The sequence below is a fragment of the Leptodactylus fuscus genome, chromosome 1, assembly GCF_031893055.1.
Source record: "Leptodactylus fuscus isolate aLepFus1 chromosome 1, aLepFus1.hap2, whole genome shotgun sequence".
NCBI lineage: Eukaryota > Metazoa > Chordata > Amphibia > Anura > Leptodactylidae > Leptodactylus > Leptodactylus fuscus.
The window spans coordinates 77,455,626-77,474,040 of NC_134265.1; positions in this window are offsets into that span (position 1 = coordinate 77,455,626).

Below are 18,415 nucleotides of genomic sequence, written 5' to 3' on the forward strand. Positions count from 1 at the left end.
ACCAGATACAGGCCACAACCAGGAGAGATACTACTTTGGAAGAAAGCATCCATGTTTTTCTAAGCTTTTACAAGCCCTTTAAATACATAAATATTTTTTTAGAAACAAGAACAAGTATCTGTAAGATACACAATAATTATCACAAAAGCACATTTACTATCATTGTTGATTCTGATTGTTAAATGTATGTTATACATGAATTATGCATTTCCATTTGGTCTTGCTTTCAATAAAAGCTGAAGTTAAACATCTTTTGTAAATCCAATGAAGTAATAAATGAAAGAAATATTTTGGAACAACATTTTTTTCTAAGCATTGCATACGAACCTCCATCCTGTTTCTGTTTATTTTAGATTTGACTTTTTGCTCTTTTCCTCTGTTTTAAGTGATTTATTGCTTTTTGACAGTTTTATATCATCCCTTAAGGAACACCACAAGGTGATTAACTGTTACGATCTTCTCAACACAGTTCTTTTTGTATACTTTTTGGAAATGTAAAATTATTTGATGAATGAGCCGTAGCACATATGTGACCCATTTCTCAACAAGTGTTCTAACACATCATTTTCAATATTACACACAGATTTTCATTTTATTTGATGCTTGCTTCGGATTCAATTTCTGCTCATTAGTATGTTGGGTCTCCATTGTTGTTGCTTTTCCTTTATGTCTTGTATGTCATATTTGTCATTTAAAAAAATCTTTTGTTATTGTAAAAGTAATGACTCTCATTTATTATTCAGTTTATAGCAGATTATTGCATACATTTATGATTTTTTAGGCTCATTGTACATAGGAAATTTTTGTGACATTTCTCTACTCACACTTAAGACTAAGGCCCCACATAGCAGGATGTAGCAAAAAAGCGCTCTTCCTAGAAAGTACATAGAGTTTTCTCTGTGGACTTTCTGTTTCAGTTATACCTATAGGGCATTTCCATAGGTATAATTGACATGCAGCAATTATCAGGACTAGAGATGAGTGAGTAGTACTCGATCGAGTAGGTATTCGATCGAATACTACGGTATTCGAAATACTCGTACTCAATCGAGTACCACTGGCTGTTCGAATGTAAAAGTTCGATGCAGAACCAGCATTGATTGGCTGAATGCTATACAGTCGGCCAATCAACACTGGTTCTTCTCCTACCTTTAGAAGTCTCCTCCGTGCAGCTTCCCCGCGACGTCTTCCGGCTCTGAATTAACTGTGCCAGGCATTGGGCCTGGGCAGAGCCGACTGCACATGTCCGCTTGTAGTGTGGGCAGGCGCAGTTGGCTCTGCCCAGGCCCGATGCCTGGCAAAGTGAATTCAGAGCTGGAAGATGCCGCGGGGACGCTGCACAGAGAAGACTTCTCAGAGGATCCAGCCCGACCCTCACTCGTGGACTTGGTAAGTATAATTTGATCGAACGTTGCCTACTCCTGAAACGAGCATTTTCCCCCCCCATAGACTGTAATAGGGTTCAATATTCGATTCAAGTAGTCGAATATTGAGGGGCTACTCAAAACGAATATTGAACCTTGAACATTTTACTGTTTGCTCATCTCTAATCAGGACCTCAACAGTTTTGGGAATCGCAACTTGTTTGCTATGCGTATTTTTGCACAATGTTTGGATGGGATTCGCTAGTGGCGTTTCTGCCACGTGGGGCCCCCACCCTAACGGGTTATTCCAAATGTAAGGCTATATCTTGCACTGCACATTCAGCCTGACTGCTGCCAAGCTGAATATGGGCTTAACTGGTAGTGGATAGCCCTTCCATTGACTTCAATCGAAGCATTGTAGATAGCAAAGTGCTTTATTTTGCTGTCTCTGGCACTCCTATTGAAGTGAAAGGGAGTGCCAGAAATACACAAGTGCTTTACTTCAGCTGTTTCCGGTGCTTCATTGAAGTGAATGGGAGCGCTGTCCACCACCAAGCATGTGATTCTTCTTGATGTGTTGTTGCAAATGAGGTGACTGCTGCAATGACAATCACTAGAGCATTGGCAGGTGTTAGTCTATTATTAGAATGATGCCATAGAGATTCCTCATTGCTTGCTGCTTGGTTTCTCTTTTTGGCTGTGACTATAGATTAGACTGAAATCCACTTACTATCCCGTCATTTCATTTGGTGCCTCGATGCTCTCCACACTGAAAATCAGCCTATACAGAAAGGCTGCTGTGTACAAACAGAAGCCCTTCTGGAGGCCATTAATGGAGACATGTAATCTTCTATACCATGAGCAAAATGATTATAAAGTAAGGAATAATAAACCACCGGTGAGTAGAAAATGAATATCAGGCAAGTACCACACATAATCTGAAGCAAATAAGCAATTTTACAGTGAGTTGCTGAAACCAATTTGTAATGAAGGCTACATGCATCCAACCATGTTAGGGTCCATGAAAGATGGAACAAATGAAACTCATATGGCATACATGCTGGGGTGAACCTAGCCTCTCTGCTGCCTGAGGCTGCCTATAGAAAGGTCCCCCTTTCTAAATAAAAAGAAAAGAAAATTGCTGACCCAGCGATCTTTAGTTCTGTGATGATGCCCTCTAATTATAATTATAGGTCGTGCATCCATTTGCAGATAAAAAAAAATCCAAAACCCCTTTTTGGCTTGTACACATAGTAACAACCTTTTTACTGGTCCCCACAGTATATTTTTTCCTTTACTGGTCCCATAGCATATACCCCATTAATGGCCTCCACACAATATAACACTCCATTTACTGACCCTTACACAGTATATTGCCTCCTTTATTGTTCCCCTCACCGTAGATCGCCCCCTTACTAACCCCACACAGTTCACTGTCCCCTTTACTGGTCCCCACACAATATATTGTCCCCTTTACTGGTACCCACACAGTGTATAGTCCCATTTACTGATTCCCACATGGTGTATTGGCCCCTACACAGTATATTGTTCTCTTTTTTTTGGCCCCACACAATATACTGACCATTTTTTGGCCCATGCACAGTGATATATCAGTCTTAGATTTGATCTGAATTTTTAAAAGTTTCAGGTTCAGCCCAAACCTGAAACTTTGGGGTTTGTCACCAATAAAGCACTATTATACTTGGGGGTCTCCTCAGACCTTAAAGTGTGATAAGGGGAGGCCCTGGGGCGTGAGGAAAAATAGCAAACACTTATACTCACCTTGCTTGGGCATCTTTTCGGTATCCCATGGCATCCAACGTCCTCCTCAGACCACTGTCTGACAACACACACCTTGGTGGTCACCGGTGAGGCCCACTCATATTGGGCACCCTGGGGCACATGATGGGAGTGTGCTAAAGTCTGCAGGTAAAATCTGTAATAATTTATCCTACGTAAACTTCCAAAAAATTATAATGAGGAACATTTTTTTTTTTTACTACAATTTCCTTTTAACAACAATATACAGTCCTATGAAAAAGTTTGGGCACCCCTATTAATCTTAATCATTTTTAGTTCTAAATATTTTGGTGTTTGCAACAGCCATTTCAGTTTGATATATCTAATAACTGATGGACACAGTAATATTTCAGGATTGAAATGAGGTTTATTGTACTAACAGAAAATGCGCAATATGCATTAAACCAAAATTTGACCGGTGCAAAAATATGGGCACCTCAACAGAAAAGTGACATTAATATTTAGTACATCCTCCTTTTGCAAAGATAACAGCCTCTAGTCGCTTCCTGTAGCTTTTAATCAGTTCCTGGATCCCGGATGAAGGTATTTTGGACCATTTCTTTCTATAAAACAATTCAAGTTCAGTTAAGTTTGATGGTCGCCGAACATGGACAGCCCGCTCTCAAATGATCTGAAAACAAAGATTGTTCAACATAGTTGTTCAGGGGAAGGATACAAAACGTTGTCTCAGAGATTTAACCTGTCAGTTTCCACTGTGAGGAACATAGTAAGGAAATGGAAGACCACAGGGACAGTTCTTGTTAAGCCCAGAAGTGGCAGGCCAAGAAAAATATCAGAAAGGCAGAGAAGAAGAATGGTGAGAACAGTCAAGGACAATCCACAGACCACCTCCAAAGAGCTGCAGCATCATCTTGCTGCAGATGGTGTCACTGTGCATCGGTCAACTATACAGCGCACTTTGCACAAATAGAAGCTGTATGGGAGAGTGATGAGAAAGAAGCCGTTTCTGCACGTACGCCACAAATAGAGTTGCCTGAGGTATGAAAAAGCACATTTGGACAAGGCAGCTTCATTTTGGAAACAAAAATTGAGTTGTTTGGTTATAAAAAAAAGGCGTTATGCATGGCGTCCAAAAAGAAACAGCATTCCAAGAAAAACACATGCTACCCACTGTAAAATTTGGTGGAGGTTCCATCATGCTTTGGGGCTGTGTGGCCAATGCCGGCATCGGGAATCTTGTTAAAGTTGAGAGTCGCATGGATTCCACTCAGTATCAGCAGATTCTTGAGAATAATGTTCAAGAATCAGTGACGAAGTTGAAGTTACGCCGGGGATGGATATTTCAGCAAGACAATGATCCAAAACACCGCTCCAAATCCTCAGGCATTCATGCAGAGGAACAATTACAATGTTCTGGAATGGCCATCCCAGTCCCCAGACCTGAATATCATTGAACATCTGTGGGATGATTTGAAGCGGGCTGTCCATGCTCGGCGACCATCACACTGAACTGAACTTGAATTGTTTGTCCAAAATACCTTCATCCAGGATCCAGGAACTGATTAAATGCTACAGGAAGCGACTAGAGGCTGTTATCTTTGCAAAAGGAGGATCTACTAAATATTAATGTCACTTTTCTGTTGAGGTGCCCATACTTTTGCACTGGTCAAATTTTGGTTTAATGCATATTGCACATTTTCTGTTAGTACAATAAACCTCATTTCAATCCTGAAATATTACTGTGTCCATCAGTCATTAGATATATCAAACTGAAATGGCTGTTGCAAATACCAAAATATTTAGAACTAAAAATGATTAAGATTAATAGGGGTGCCCAAACTTTTTCATAGGACTGTATGTCCTATTTTAGATATTTTAGATAACGCATTTCATCACAATGGAATTGTTCTATATAACCAGGTTATAGGACACTGAAAACACATCTCATCCAGACAACTACTAGATTCTGTTTCTGTATGAGAGGCCCTGGAAGCTATCTATCCTGTGACTAGATCTTACAGTGAAATTAAATTCCTGATCAGGAGTACATGTGAGATATAACTAGTGAAATGTAGGATTCTGTAATATACAACAGCCCCAGGAGCTCCAGTGTTCAAACATGAGGTCAAACAACTTGCATTTTAAAGCTATTTCTCATTTCTATTTTAAATTTTAATATGACGCTGCAGAAAAACTTTCACAGGATATCTAAAATGAAATGTTCTGAGCACTGACCTCCCACATTGTAACATGGATCTGTCACTCTGCAGTGAAATCTTACTTTCTAATTGAAATCCCAATATTTCGCCTCACATTTCCTAGATTTATTTGTGCTTATACAAAACTAAACATTATAATTATGATGATAACCATTGACAGAAAGGCGCTCAGCCATTACTAATGATATGGTTTTAAATGACTCTACATCACTTTGGCAGTTTGGAGGTTTTTTTTTTTAACAGCCTTTCAAATAGAACTTGAGAAAATGATTACTCGATTTTCTTAAAGGCAAAAATGGAAATTTTCACCAATTCCATGTTTTTGTATCGTTCACTACATGCTGCTCTACTGATTCCAGCTCAGTTGGAATTTTTTCTCTAGTCTGCACTGTTCCTGAGTAGAGATGAGCAAACAGTAAAATTTTCGATATTCGTTTCGAATAGCACCTCAATATTCGACTATTCGAATTAATATCGAAACCCATTATAGTCTAGGGGGAAAAAATGCTCATTTCAGGGGATCCCACTCTTCTACTCAGTCACCAAGTCCACTATGACACCCCAGGAAATGATGTCAACACCCTGGAATGCAACTGGGACTGCAGGGGAAGCATGCCTGGGGGCATCTAACATGCCCAAGTCACTGTATTATGTCGAGATCCCTGTCAGCTTGCGATATGCGGGAACTGATTTTTGCCATAGGAATGCATTGACCAGTGTTGATTGGCTGAATGCCATACATCTAGCTTGGCTGCATCTCCGGTGTAGTTGAGCTGAGCGCACGGCCAGCTCTGCTACATCTCGACATAGGAATGCATTGACCAGCGTTGATTGGCTGAATGCCATACAGAGTACAGCATTCGGCCAATCAACGCTGGTTCTGCCGGAGGAGGCGGAGTCTAAGATCGGTCAACAGCAGTCTCTATTCTGGTTCGATCTTAGACTCCGCCTCCTCACAGACAAGCCGACAGAACCAGCGTTGATTGGCCGAATGCTGTACTCTGTATGGTGGGAGGGGATACGAATTTTTAGTGCGTTTGCCTCGTGGTATTCGATTGGAATCGAATACCTCGAAAGGCCTGATATTTGATCGAATATCTATTTGATCGAACAGTGTTCGCTAATCTCTATTCCTGAGCAATCAGTGCTGTTAGTTTCAGCACCAGATATGCTGGTTAGACTCTTTACTGTCAGGTGGGCGGGCCTGTGACATCTTACAGTACAGAGCCTAATCAGCATATTTAGTTCTGAAAATAATGGGATTGCTTAGGAACAGTGTGGGCTAGAGAAAAAAACTGTGCTGGAATTTGCGGAGCAGCAGCTAGTACATGATGTAAAGAACTTGATATAGGGAGGTGGTAAAAGGTCCTCTTTAAAGGAATTGTCCAGTTTCAGAAAGTTAATGTTATTGAATACTGAAAAGTTACACAATCTTTCAACATATTTTCTATATCAATTCCTCATAGTTTTTCTTGATGTCATTCATGGTTCACTTCCAGAGTATAACAATCGGCCCATGATATGATGGACACACAGGTGAATAGATCTTCACAGGCGCAGCACTCATAATGTACATCTACCTGTGTGTCCATCGACTGTTTTCTATCCAATGAGAGTAAACAATGGATGACAGCAATAAGATAAGAAATTGATTGAGAAAGTACATTTGAAAATTATATAGTTTTTCAGTACACAGTTACATTTATTTTCTGATCTGGACAACCCCTTGTAGTCAGGTAAGTTGCAAGGTGAGACCCTCATCGAATGGCTTGGTTTTTCATGCCCATTATGAAGATTAAATTGTCATGTTGCTCACATCCATTCTGTAAAAATTTTTGCAATATGGTAATATCCAGTATCCTACTGAGGCTTCTGCCATTAGACAATACCGGTAGAACTGAACAAGTGTTCTGGATTTTCAGCAATGTTATGGTTGGTTGTACTTATTATAGATGTACATGAATGTTAGGACCCATTTTTTCCCAGGAGTACATTACCTAGAAGCTTTCATGTGTTTCTATAGGCTTGTCTTTTTCCCATAGTGAATCCTGGTCTCATGCTCACTTCCTCATTGTAAGTGTCTTTTTGGTGGTGGACAGGGTTCAGCAGGAGCGCTAAGCAGCAACATATTAAGCAAATCATCAATGAGCTTTTGGACACCTACAACTCTATCACCAGGTCACTGACTATCCCTCCTTGGACCACTTTCGGATAGCCAATAAACACTTAATATTAGTGACAGTTTAGAAGACCGTCTATTTTGGAAATACTCCGACTATGTCATGTGTCCATCACCAGGGGCGGATCCAGGGCCGGGCGAGCCCCTGGTGATGAGCCGATGAGCTGAATACATAGGCGTTTAAAGCAGGAGCTGTCACAGCTCAGCTCCTGCTTTAACGCTGAGCTCCGGCATTTGTAGCCACGATGTGATGATGTCACATCGCGCCTACAACTATGTGTATGAGGGAGAGAGCTGCGTGGGAACAAGGGAAGGTGAGTGTGTGTGTGAGAACAGTATGACGCTGGGGCAGATGAACGGAGGGAGAACGGCATGACACTGGGGCAGATAGAGGGGAGGAGAACAGCATGACACTGGGGCAGATGAAGGGGGAAGAACGGCATGACACTGGGGCAGATGAAGGGGGAGAACAGCATGACACTGGGGCAGATGAAGGGGGGAGAACGGCATGACACTGGGGCAGATGAAGGGGGAGAGAACAGCATGACACTGGGGCAAATAAAGGGGGGGGAACGGCATGACACTGAGGCAGATGAAGGGGGGAGAATGGCATGACGCTGGGGCAGATGGAGGGGGGAGAACAGCATGACACTGGGGCAGATGAAGGGCGGGAGAACGGCATGACACTGGGGCAAATGAAGGGGGAGAGAATGGCATGACGTTGGGGCAGATGGAGGGGGGAGAACAGCATGACACTGAGGCAGATGAAGGGGGAGAATGGCATGATACTGGGGCAGATGAAGGGGGGATGGCATGACACTGGGGCAGATGAAGGGGGGGAGAATGGCATGACATTGGGGCAGATGAAGGGGGGGAGAATGGCATGACACTGGGGCAGAGACGGGGGGGACATGAAACTGTGGACAGATAAAGTGGGAGAATGGCATGAAACTGGGGACAGAGATAGAGGGGGGGACATGAAACTAGGGGTAGATGAAGGGTGTATATGAAAATGGGGGAGAGATGGAGGGGGGACATATAATTTACGGGTGACTGTAGGAGGATTATACTGTGTGAAATCACATGAAAAATGAATGAGAATGGACGGAGTCAACATAAAAGTGGGCGTGGACTAATTTGCCGCGGCGCGCGCAGCGCGCCGCACATTTTGTTCCCTCTTTCTAGTCTTCAACAGTTGGGAAGAAAAAAGTTAGAAGTGCAACACCCCCCAGTAAGTAGGGCCCCACCAAAATCAATTGCCCAGGGCCCTGCAAACCCTGGATCCGCCACTGTCCATCACAATTCGACCTTCATATCCTTACTCTTGAATATATTTTCGGCAACATCAAGAACTGGCTATTCACTTGTTAATTTATATATCCCATCTCTTGACAGGTGTTAATGTCAGAAGATGATCAACTTATTTTATTCGCCTTTCAGTGGTTTTAATATTACGGCTGACCTGTGTATGTGTAAACTTTTATCTATTATCTGGATATATTGCAGCTGACATGTCCAACGTACTGTGTTTACAGCAGACAGATAAATGTGCCATGGACTTTTATATACAAAGCACTAGAGATAAAAGTCCAATATGTTTAGTAATACCGCGGTATATGATGCATGTTGTGAATCTGGTTAGTGTTATCAAGTGATGTGGGTGTATCAAGCACATAACTAATATTTCACAGGTTCATTCAAGATGAATAATCTCTTAAAAAATATTGCTTCATAAAGAATATCCAAATTAACCAAGGTTGAAAGGCAGTTCATGTATCTCAAAATCTTTTCTATGCTTTTTGACTATATATAGATCAATATGTTTTATTTACGTCTCACACTTGCAATATCTATAATATGCTCCTCAGTAGAGATTACTATCTCGGTGATTCCCGTGTTCTGGAATTTCTCTGTTCTGTTTCACACCAATTACATACATTGTCAGTTATTGCTGCTTGGCTTTGTTTACAGGCTCTCTGGAGACATTTTGAGCTTTAATGTGAACTCAGTAAAGTACATCATCTGTCCTTCTATTTCTTGTCCTACGCAACAAGGAATGATTAATTATAAGAAATTGCAAAGCAAATTCTGGACCAAGCAACAATGACAATTCCTATATAACATAACAATCAAACAGCATTTCACTCAGCCTATACTAATTCTGCTTTCATGTGACCGCAATGTGGGCACATTTTAGTTTGTGGCCACATCCAAATCCCCCAGACCACTACTGTATCTCTCAAGCTTCAACTGTACAAAAGCTAGGCTACCATAGAGTTTAGTAGCAAAGACCAGGTCCAGCAATCAAGGAGGAATACAATAAAAATTAAAAATGCATTTTTATTGTTGATGCATGAAAAAATAAGATTATGTGCAAACAACCATGATCAAAAAACAGTCCATGAGTCAGACTGACACGTTTCAGAACCTTTCCGTTCCTTAATCATAGTCTATGATTATTCATCCTTGATTGTTGGACCCCGTCCTGACTTCTTTTCTCCTTACAACGTTGCCCCAAGCCGAAGGGGTCAGGATCCGTGCACGGGATTGTTTCCAGGAATAACTGGAGATCGTTGTCTATATATGTGAGTTGGGCTGTGTTCACATTTGGCTTATTTTCACCATAGAGTTTATGTGGACTAAATTCAGGTCAGTTACACCACTGGAGGATAACACTCTACTGTATTAGATCTGCCATTTAACATGGTAGAGCGCAGCATATGACAATGCAGTGTTCTATTGCTATCATCTTGAATTTACTGGATTTGGTACATGCAAATGGAATTCGATATGGTGCTCCAGCTCCAGCTCCCTCTAATACATATTGGTACAATAGTTACACACAAGGTAGGGTAAGGAGCAGAGAGTATCATAAACCCCCTACCCAAATTTGCTTCTGAGGATAAAAACTAGACAATCCTACTTGCTACTCTCAGTTGGCCTGTTATAAGAAACAAGACACATATAGGAGACCCCTGTAGTCACTTGTAGTCACAGCTCTGCCTTATTTAAGATGAACTTTGCGTAGCCAAGCAGCTAGATCTGTGGACATGAAATACATACTAAGAAGTCCTTACAAATATTGACTTTAGTTAGAGATGAGCGAACAGTGTTCTATCGAACACATGTTCGATCGGATATCAGGGTGTTCGCCATGTTCGAATCGAATCGAACACCACGTGGTAAAGTGCGCCAAAATTCGATTCCCCTCCCACCTTCCCTGGCGCCTTTTTTGCACCAATAACAGCGCAGGGGAGGTGGGACAGGAACTACGACACTGGGGGCATTGAAAAAAATTGGAAAAAGTCATTGGCTGCCGAAATCAGGTGACCTCCATTTTAGACGAATAGTGGATTTCAAATCCGGGTCATATGAGAATGTGAACTTTGTGACTATGAGACAGGGATAGCTGTACAGGCAGGGATAGCTAGGGATAACCTTTATTTAGGGGGGAATGTTATTAAAAATAACTTTTTGGGGCTCTATCGGGTGTGTAATTGTGATTTTTGTGAGATAAACTTTTTCCCATAGGGATGCATTGGCCAGCGCTGATTGGCCGAATTCCGTACTCTGGCCAATCAGTGCTGGCCAATGCATTCTATTAGCTTGATGAAGCAGAGTGTGCACAAGGGTTCAAGCGCACCCTCGGCTCTGATGTAGCAGAGCCGAGGCTGCACAAGGGTTCAAGCGCACCCTCGGCTCTGATGTAGGAGAGCCGAGGGTGCACTTGAACCCTTGTGCACCCTCAGCTCTGCTACATCAGAGCCGAGGGTGCGCTTGAACCCTTGTGCACACTCTGCTTCATCAAGCTAATAGAATGCATTGGCCAGCGCTGATTGGCCAATGTATTCTATTAGCCTGATGAAGTAGAGCTGAATGTGTGTGCTAAGCACACACATTCAGCTCTACTTCATCGGGCTAATAGAATGCATTGGCCAGCGCTGATTGGCCAGAGTACGGAACTCGACCAATCAGCGCTGGCTCTGCTGGAGGAGGCGGAGTCTAAGATCGCTCCACACCAGTCTCCATTCAGGTCCGACCTTAGACTCCGCCTCCTCCGGCAGAGCCAGCGCTGATTGGCCGAAGGCTGGCCAATGCATTCCTATGCGAATGCAGAGACTTAGCAGTGCTGAGTCAGTTTTGCTCAACTACACATCTGATGCACACTCGGCACTGCTACATCAGATGTAGCAATCTGATGTAGCAGAGCCGAGGGTGCACTAGAACCCCTGTGCAAACTCAGTTCACGCTAATAGAATGCATTGGCCAGCGCTGATTGGCCAATGCATTCTATTAGCCCGATGAAGTAGAGCTGAATGTGTGTGCTAAGCACACACATTCAGCACTGCTTCATCACGCCAATACAATGCATTAGCCAGTGCTGATTGGCCAGAGTACGGAATTCGGCCAATCAGCGCTGGCTCTGCTGGAGGAGGCGGAGTCTAAGGTCGGACCTGAATGGAGACTGGTGTGGAGCGATCTTAGACTCCGCCTCCTCCAGCAGAGCCAGCGCTGATTGGTCGAGTTCCGTACTCTGGCCAATCAGCGCTGGCCAATGCATTCTATTAGCCCGATGAAGTAGAGCTGAATGTGTGTGCTTAGCACACACATTCAGCTCTACTTCATCAGGCTAATAGAATACATTGGCCAATCAGCGCTGGCCAATGCATTCTATTAGCTTGATGAAGCAGAGTGTGCACAAGGGTTCAAGCGCACCCTCGGCTCTGATGTAGCAGAGCCGAGGCTGCACAAGGGTTCAAGTGCACCCTCGGCTCTCCTACATCAGAGCCGAGGGTGCGCTTGAACCCTTGTGCAGCCTCGGCTCTGCTACATCAGAGCCGAGGGTGCGCTTGAACCCTTGTGCACACTCTGCTTCATCAAGCTAATAGAATGCATTGGCCAGCACTGATTGGCCAGAGTACGGAATTCGGCCAATCAGCGCTGGCCAATGCATTCTATTAGCCCGATGAAGTAGAGCTGAATGTGTGTGCTAAGCACACACATTCAGCACTGCTTCATCACGCCAATACAATGCATTAGCCAGTGCTGATTGGCCAGAGTACGGAATTCGGCCAATCAGCGCTGGCTCTGCTGGAGGAGGCGGAGTCTAAGATCGCTCCACACCAGTCTCCATTCAGGTCCGACCTTAGACTCCGCCTCCTCTAGCAGAGCCAGCGCTGATTGGCCGAATTCCGTACTCTGGCCAATCAGCACTGGCTAATGCATTGTATTGGCTTGATGAAGCAGTGCTGAATGTGTGTGCTTAGCACACACATTCAGCTCTACTTCATCGGGCTAATAGAATGCATTGGCCAGCGCTGATTGGCCGAATTCCGTACTCTGGCCAATCAGCACTGGCTAATGCATTGTATTGGCTTGATGAAGCAGTGCTGAATGTGTGTGCTTAGCACACACATTCAGCTCTACTTCATCGGGCTAATAGAATGCATTGGCCAATCAGCGCTGGCCAATGCATTCTATTAGCGTGAACTGAGTTTGCACAGGGGTTCTAGTGCACCCTCGGCTCTGCTACATCAGATTGCTACATCTGATGTAGCAGTGCCGAGTGTGCATCAGATGTGTAGTTGAGCAAAACTGACTCAGCACTGCTAAGTCTGCATTCGCATAGGAATGCATTGGCCAGCCTTCGGCCAATCAGCGCTGGCTCTGCCGGAGGAGGCGGAGTCTAAGGTCGGACCTGAATGGAGACTGGTGTGGAGCGATCTTAGACTCCGCCTCCTCCAGCAGAGCCAGCGCTGATTGGCCGAATTCCGTACTCTGGCCAATCAGCACTGGCTAATGCATTGTATTGGCTTGATGAAGCAGTGCTGAATGTGTGTGCTTAGCACACACATTCAGCTCTACTTCATCGGGCTAATAGAATGCATTGGCCAGCGCTGATTGGCCGAATTCCGTACTCTGGCCAATCAGCACTGGCTAATGCATTGTATTGGCTTGATGAAGCAGTGCTGAATGTGTGTGCTTAGCACACACATTCAGCTCTACTTCATCGGGCTAATAGAATGCATTGGCCAATCAGCGCTGGCCAATGCATTCTATTAGCGTGAACTGAGTTTGCACAGGGGTTCTAGTGCACCCTCGGCTCTGCTACATCAGATTGCTACATCTGATGTAGCAGTGCCGAGTGTGCATCAGATGTGTAGTTGAGCAAAACTGACTCAGCACTGCTAAGTCTGCATTCGCATAGGAATGCATTGGCCAGCCTTCGGCCAATCAGCGCTGGCTCTGCCGGAGGAGGCGGAGTCTAAGGTCGGACCTGAATGGAGACTGGTGTGGAGCTATCTTAGACTCCGCCTCCTCCAGCAGAGCCAGCGCTGATTGGTCGAGTTCCGTACTCTGGCCAATCAGCACTGGCCAATGCATTTCTATGGGGAAAAGTTAGCTTGCGAAAATCGCAAACTGACAGGGATTTCCATGAAATAAAGTGACTTTTATGCCCCCAGACATGCTTCCCCTGCTGTCCCAGTGTCATTCCAGGGTGTTGGTATCATTTCCTGGGGTGTCATAGTGGACTTGGTGACCCTCCAGACACGAATTTGGGTTTCCCCCTTAACGAGTTTATGTTCCCCATAGACTATAATGGGGTTCGAAACCCATTCGAACACTCGAACAGTGAGCGGCTGTTCGAATCGAATTTCGAACCTCGAACATTTTAGTGTTCGCTCATCTCTACTTTAGTATAATTTTAAAGGGGCTCTATCAGCAAAATCATGCTGATAGAGCCCCACATAAGGCTATTCAGGCACCGGTAAAGTTATATTAAACTACCCCCCCCCCCCCCCCCGTTTTAAAATAATAACCTAAAAAAGAATGTGCTCTACTTACGGATCGTGCACGCTGGGCGGGCATTCAGGGTGTGTCTTCATCTTCTTCCCTGCCTCTTCTTCCTCCGATGTCCTCCGGTCCCGTCCTCCTCCGGCGCTTGCTCGCGGACACTGAAAAAAAAAAAATAGCCTGGGCGCATGCGCAGTAGCCGTAGTAGAAGCCGCGAGCAAGCGCCGGAGGAAGACGGGACCGGATGACATCGGAAGAAGAAGAGGCGGGGAAGAAGATGAAGACACACCCTGAATGCCCGCCCAGCGTGCACGATCCGTAAGTAGAGCACATTCTTTTTTAGGTTATTATTTTAAAACGGGGGGGTAGTTTAATATAACTTTACCGGTGCCTGAATAGCCTTTTTAAAGGCTATGCATGCATATGTGGGGCTCTATCAGCATGATTTTGCTGATAGAGCCCCTTTAAGCTGATAAGTGTGCAGTCACTTTAGATAATAATCTACAATCCTTCTCTATTACTTCCTTGCCAAATCTGGCATACCAACATTTTAGTTATTTAAGGATGTGGAGATCTCCTTAATTCTAGCAGCTTTCATCCTCCCAACCCGTATACATTTGGTCAACTATCATTGTAATGGATTGTTCTTACAGATGCCTACATTTACTATATTATATGTAATATACATATATTTCCGTCTGTATTACACAAATGTAGGCATATACTTACAGAAACTAGTCTAATGTGATTAAAGAGATATGCTTGTAAGGAGCTAAACAAAAACCTTTCTAAAAACTTATCACCTGGCATTTCATACTATAATCTGAATGTTGATCATAAAGTTTTATTATGTATCCTAAATTGTTCCTATTATTCCTGTTTGTAATATGAGACAATGTTGTCTAGGCATGCAATCTGTTGAAATAAAGACATTGTATAACAGAGGTAATTTGACAAACCGCAAGGAATTATTCAAAATTAATTCAAGGTACAAAAAAAAGTACTTCAATGTCCTGAGAATTGTTCCTTTTATGTAATGTTCTGGGAGCTCTGGTTTAGCTCATCTAAGTCAAATATATATATTACTGATTTTAAAGTATGTAATTTATGTTACATCAAAAGATCTCTTCCTCTGAAAATTCATTTCCCCGTTGTAAGAGTGGAGGGGAGAACTTTTTATGAAATTAATCAGTCTAAATCCAGTCTAAAGTCTTGAAAGGAAATGCCTGAACTCATTTTTACAGACATTGCTATATAATTAGAGAACCAAATAATATAGATTTTTATTTCTCATAAGTATTACATTATCACTGAAATTAACTAAAAACATAAGGGGTATTTTTATAAGTAGCTTGCAGAATTACATAAAAACTCACAGGATAACTGTTAAGGAATTGCTAGGACAGCAATTCCCCAGTAGCTGTTGAAAACCCTGGGGCGGGACACAAGAGACGGTGAGCCCTAAGCTGAAGCCCCCAACTGTCCCTTCCTATTGCCAGGCCCTATCCTACGTAACAGGCGGCAACCATGAAGACAGTCCCTTCCTGTAAATTAAGTGATACACAAAACGCAGACAAGACGGACAACAACAAAGGGAGGTCAGCTAGCCAAGGGTCAGTAAACAATCGAGCGATGCAGTGCCAAATCGGAGTCCAAAGAGTAGTCAGTAGGGAAAGCCAGAGGTCAAGGATTAGAATGCAAGCAAGAATAGTGACAGCAAAAAGCAAGTATGTACACACAATAGCAAGCAACAACGTGAATGCAAACCAAGAATAAATAGGGAGGAAGAACCCGCCCTGAGCCTGATAGGAAGGCAGGCTGTCAATCACAGGGCAAAAGAAAACTTAACTCTTAGAGGAGCAGAAGGGAAATGAAGGTAAAGGAGATGGCTGTGGTGGAAAATCAGTTAACAAGGTGAAGGAATAGGACAGTGTTCAGACAATGCAACCAAAAACTCTAAGCAAGTTATAGAAACTATGCACACCTCCTGCATGCGAGCAGAAGGCGGCGCAGAGACCAGAAAAGGAAGAGATATTACAATAATAGATAAATGTCTGATTGCTGGGGACCACACCTCTGGGACACCCACTGATCAATAGAGCAGAGATCCTAAACATACCTATCTGTTCCTCTTCGCTGCATGACTGCAGTGAGGATGTTATGGAATTGCTACTGTAGCAATTCACAAATAAAATTGCAGGAAATGTAATATACCAGAGAGCAATAGAGCAAGCAACCTAAATCTCACATTATGCTGGGAGATAGATCTAAGGGACCTGAAACGTTCTTCACCAGAGCCCACCACCAAGCCGGTTGGACTTGTTCTGAATTTAAGCTCATGTTATTGTCTTAGTACCTAAGTGCAAGAAATATATATTTGCAATCTTAATAAAAACCAAGACCCAAAGTCAACAACAAAATCCAAAGAGAAATGAATAGCTGGTAAACAAGCCAAGGTCAGTATAACAGAAACAAACAGATATGATCAGAGTTCTGGAGCCAAATTTTATTAATAATTGACTAATAGCAGGCACATGAGACACTAAGAAAAGGTCTTAAATCCCCCTCCTCAGCTGCTGATAGGTTCACCATAGCTTAGCTCTGATAGATACAGAAAGCTTCATGTGTTGGCATGACAACCTTAAAGCAACAGCAGTATTCGGAACCACACAGTAAGATTTCTATCAGAGGAAGTGGTTAATTGGAATAGCAGTGAGAAATGTGAGCTGCCTCTCCAGTTAAAGTCCAAGGGACTGATAGAGAAAGCTAGAACTTATTTAACGCGGTTGCAGCCTCCCCTCCAATAAAACTCATTCTTACTGTGGTCTTTCAGTGAAAAGGAATGGGAAGCTTGACACCCCCATTTTATTGGAATTATGGATAAGTATTGAATATCAATTGTGGGAAATCCCCTTTAAGGATGAAGACAATTTTGGTCTTGAAAATACAAAGATTTGTTTTGCAAAATTCATAAATGCATATTATCTAACATAATTGTATTGACTTTTCTACATCAACATGTACCAACCAAATAGACTGAATGCCAAAATTGGCATGCATTTGGCTAATGATAGAGTATAGAAATGTTAGATGTATACATTGGGAGAACTTTCAGGAGTGTGTACTGACATCAGTGCAAAAAGATTTAGCTGTAAAGGGTCCTGATATATTGCTATATTTTTGAATGCTTCAGTGTTAATATGTTTTAACAAGGTTCATGAAGTTTTTATAATTTTCTTCACAACTGGAATTGGATTATGAATTCAAGGCAAAAAAAAAATAAAGTTAGTAGAAAGGGTGATAAGGACATGTGGCAAAATAATAAGAAGGAATACTCATCTGGTAATTCCCTCTCTATGCAAATGTGAAGCTCTGGTGGCTCAAACTGGTTACAGTGTCCTTGTCCTGCAGTGATAACATGTCATGCATGCTCACGTGACCACCACAGTCATTCACTGGGCTCAGTGGACTTCTGCCACAAATGGAGGTAACAGTCCGAGGCCAGGGAATGGATGCAGCTGTCACATGTTTGTACGGCAAGTCATTACTGTAGGATAAATAAGCAAAGACAGAAAGGAACCAGCGACGTGGCGGTGCAAGATAGGCAGAGAATTGAACTGGTGAGTCTTAGTTATTTATTTCATTGTATCACATTCCTTACTTTTACAATTTTTTTGATTGTTAAAACCGAGGAAATCCCATGAACAAGATATTACATACATATTTGATTATCTCACTATGGAAATCAGGTGAAAATGGGGTCTGTTTGCAATTATTGTTGAAAAATTAGATGGAACGGGTTGTTATACATCCAGTTACTTTTACAAGGATGATATCGATGTTCAGTATGAGATCTTGTGTAACGTGGAGAAACCAAATACATAAATAATAATATTAAAAGACATCTGGAAGTGCTTAAATATTTTCTTTCTCAGTTTTGTAATTTATCTGTGCTGTTTATCTGACATAAAAATTATTAGATTTTATCTACCACATGAAACAAACATACTTAAACTAAAAACTAGAAAGATTGATTCTCAAAACAATGTATGAGTATTATTTCACGAAATATATATATATATATATATATATATATA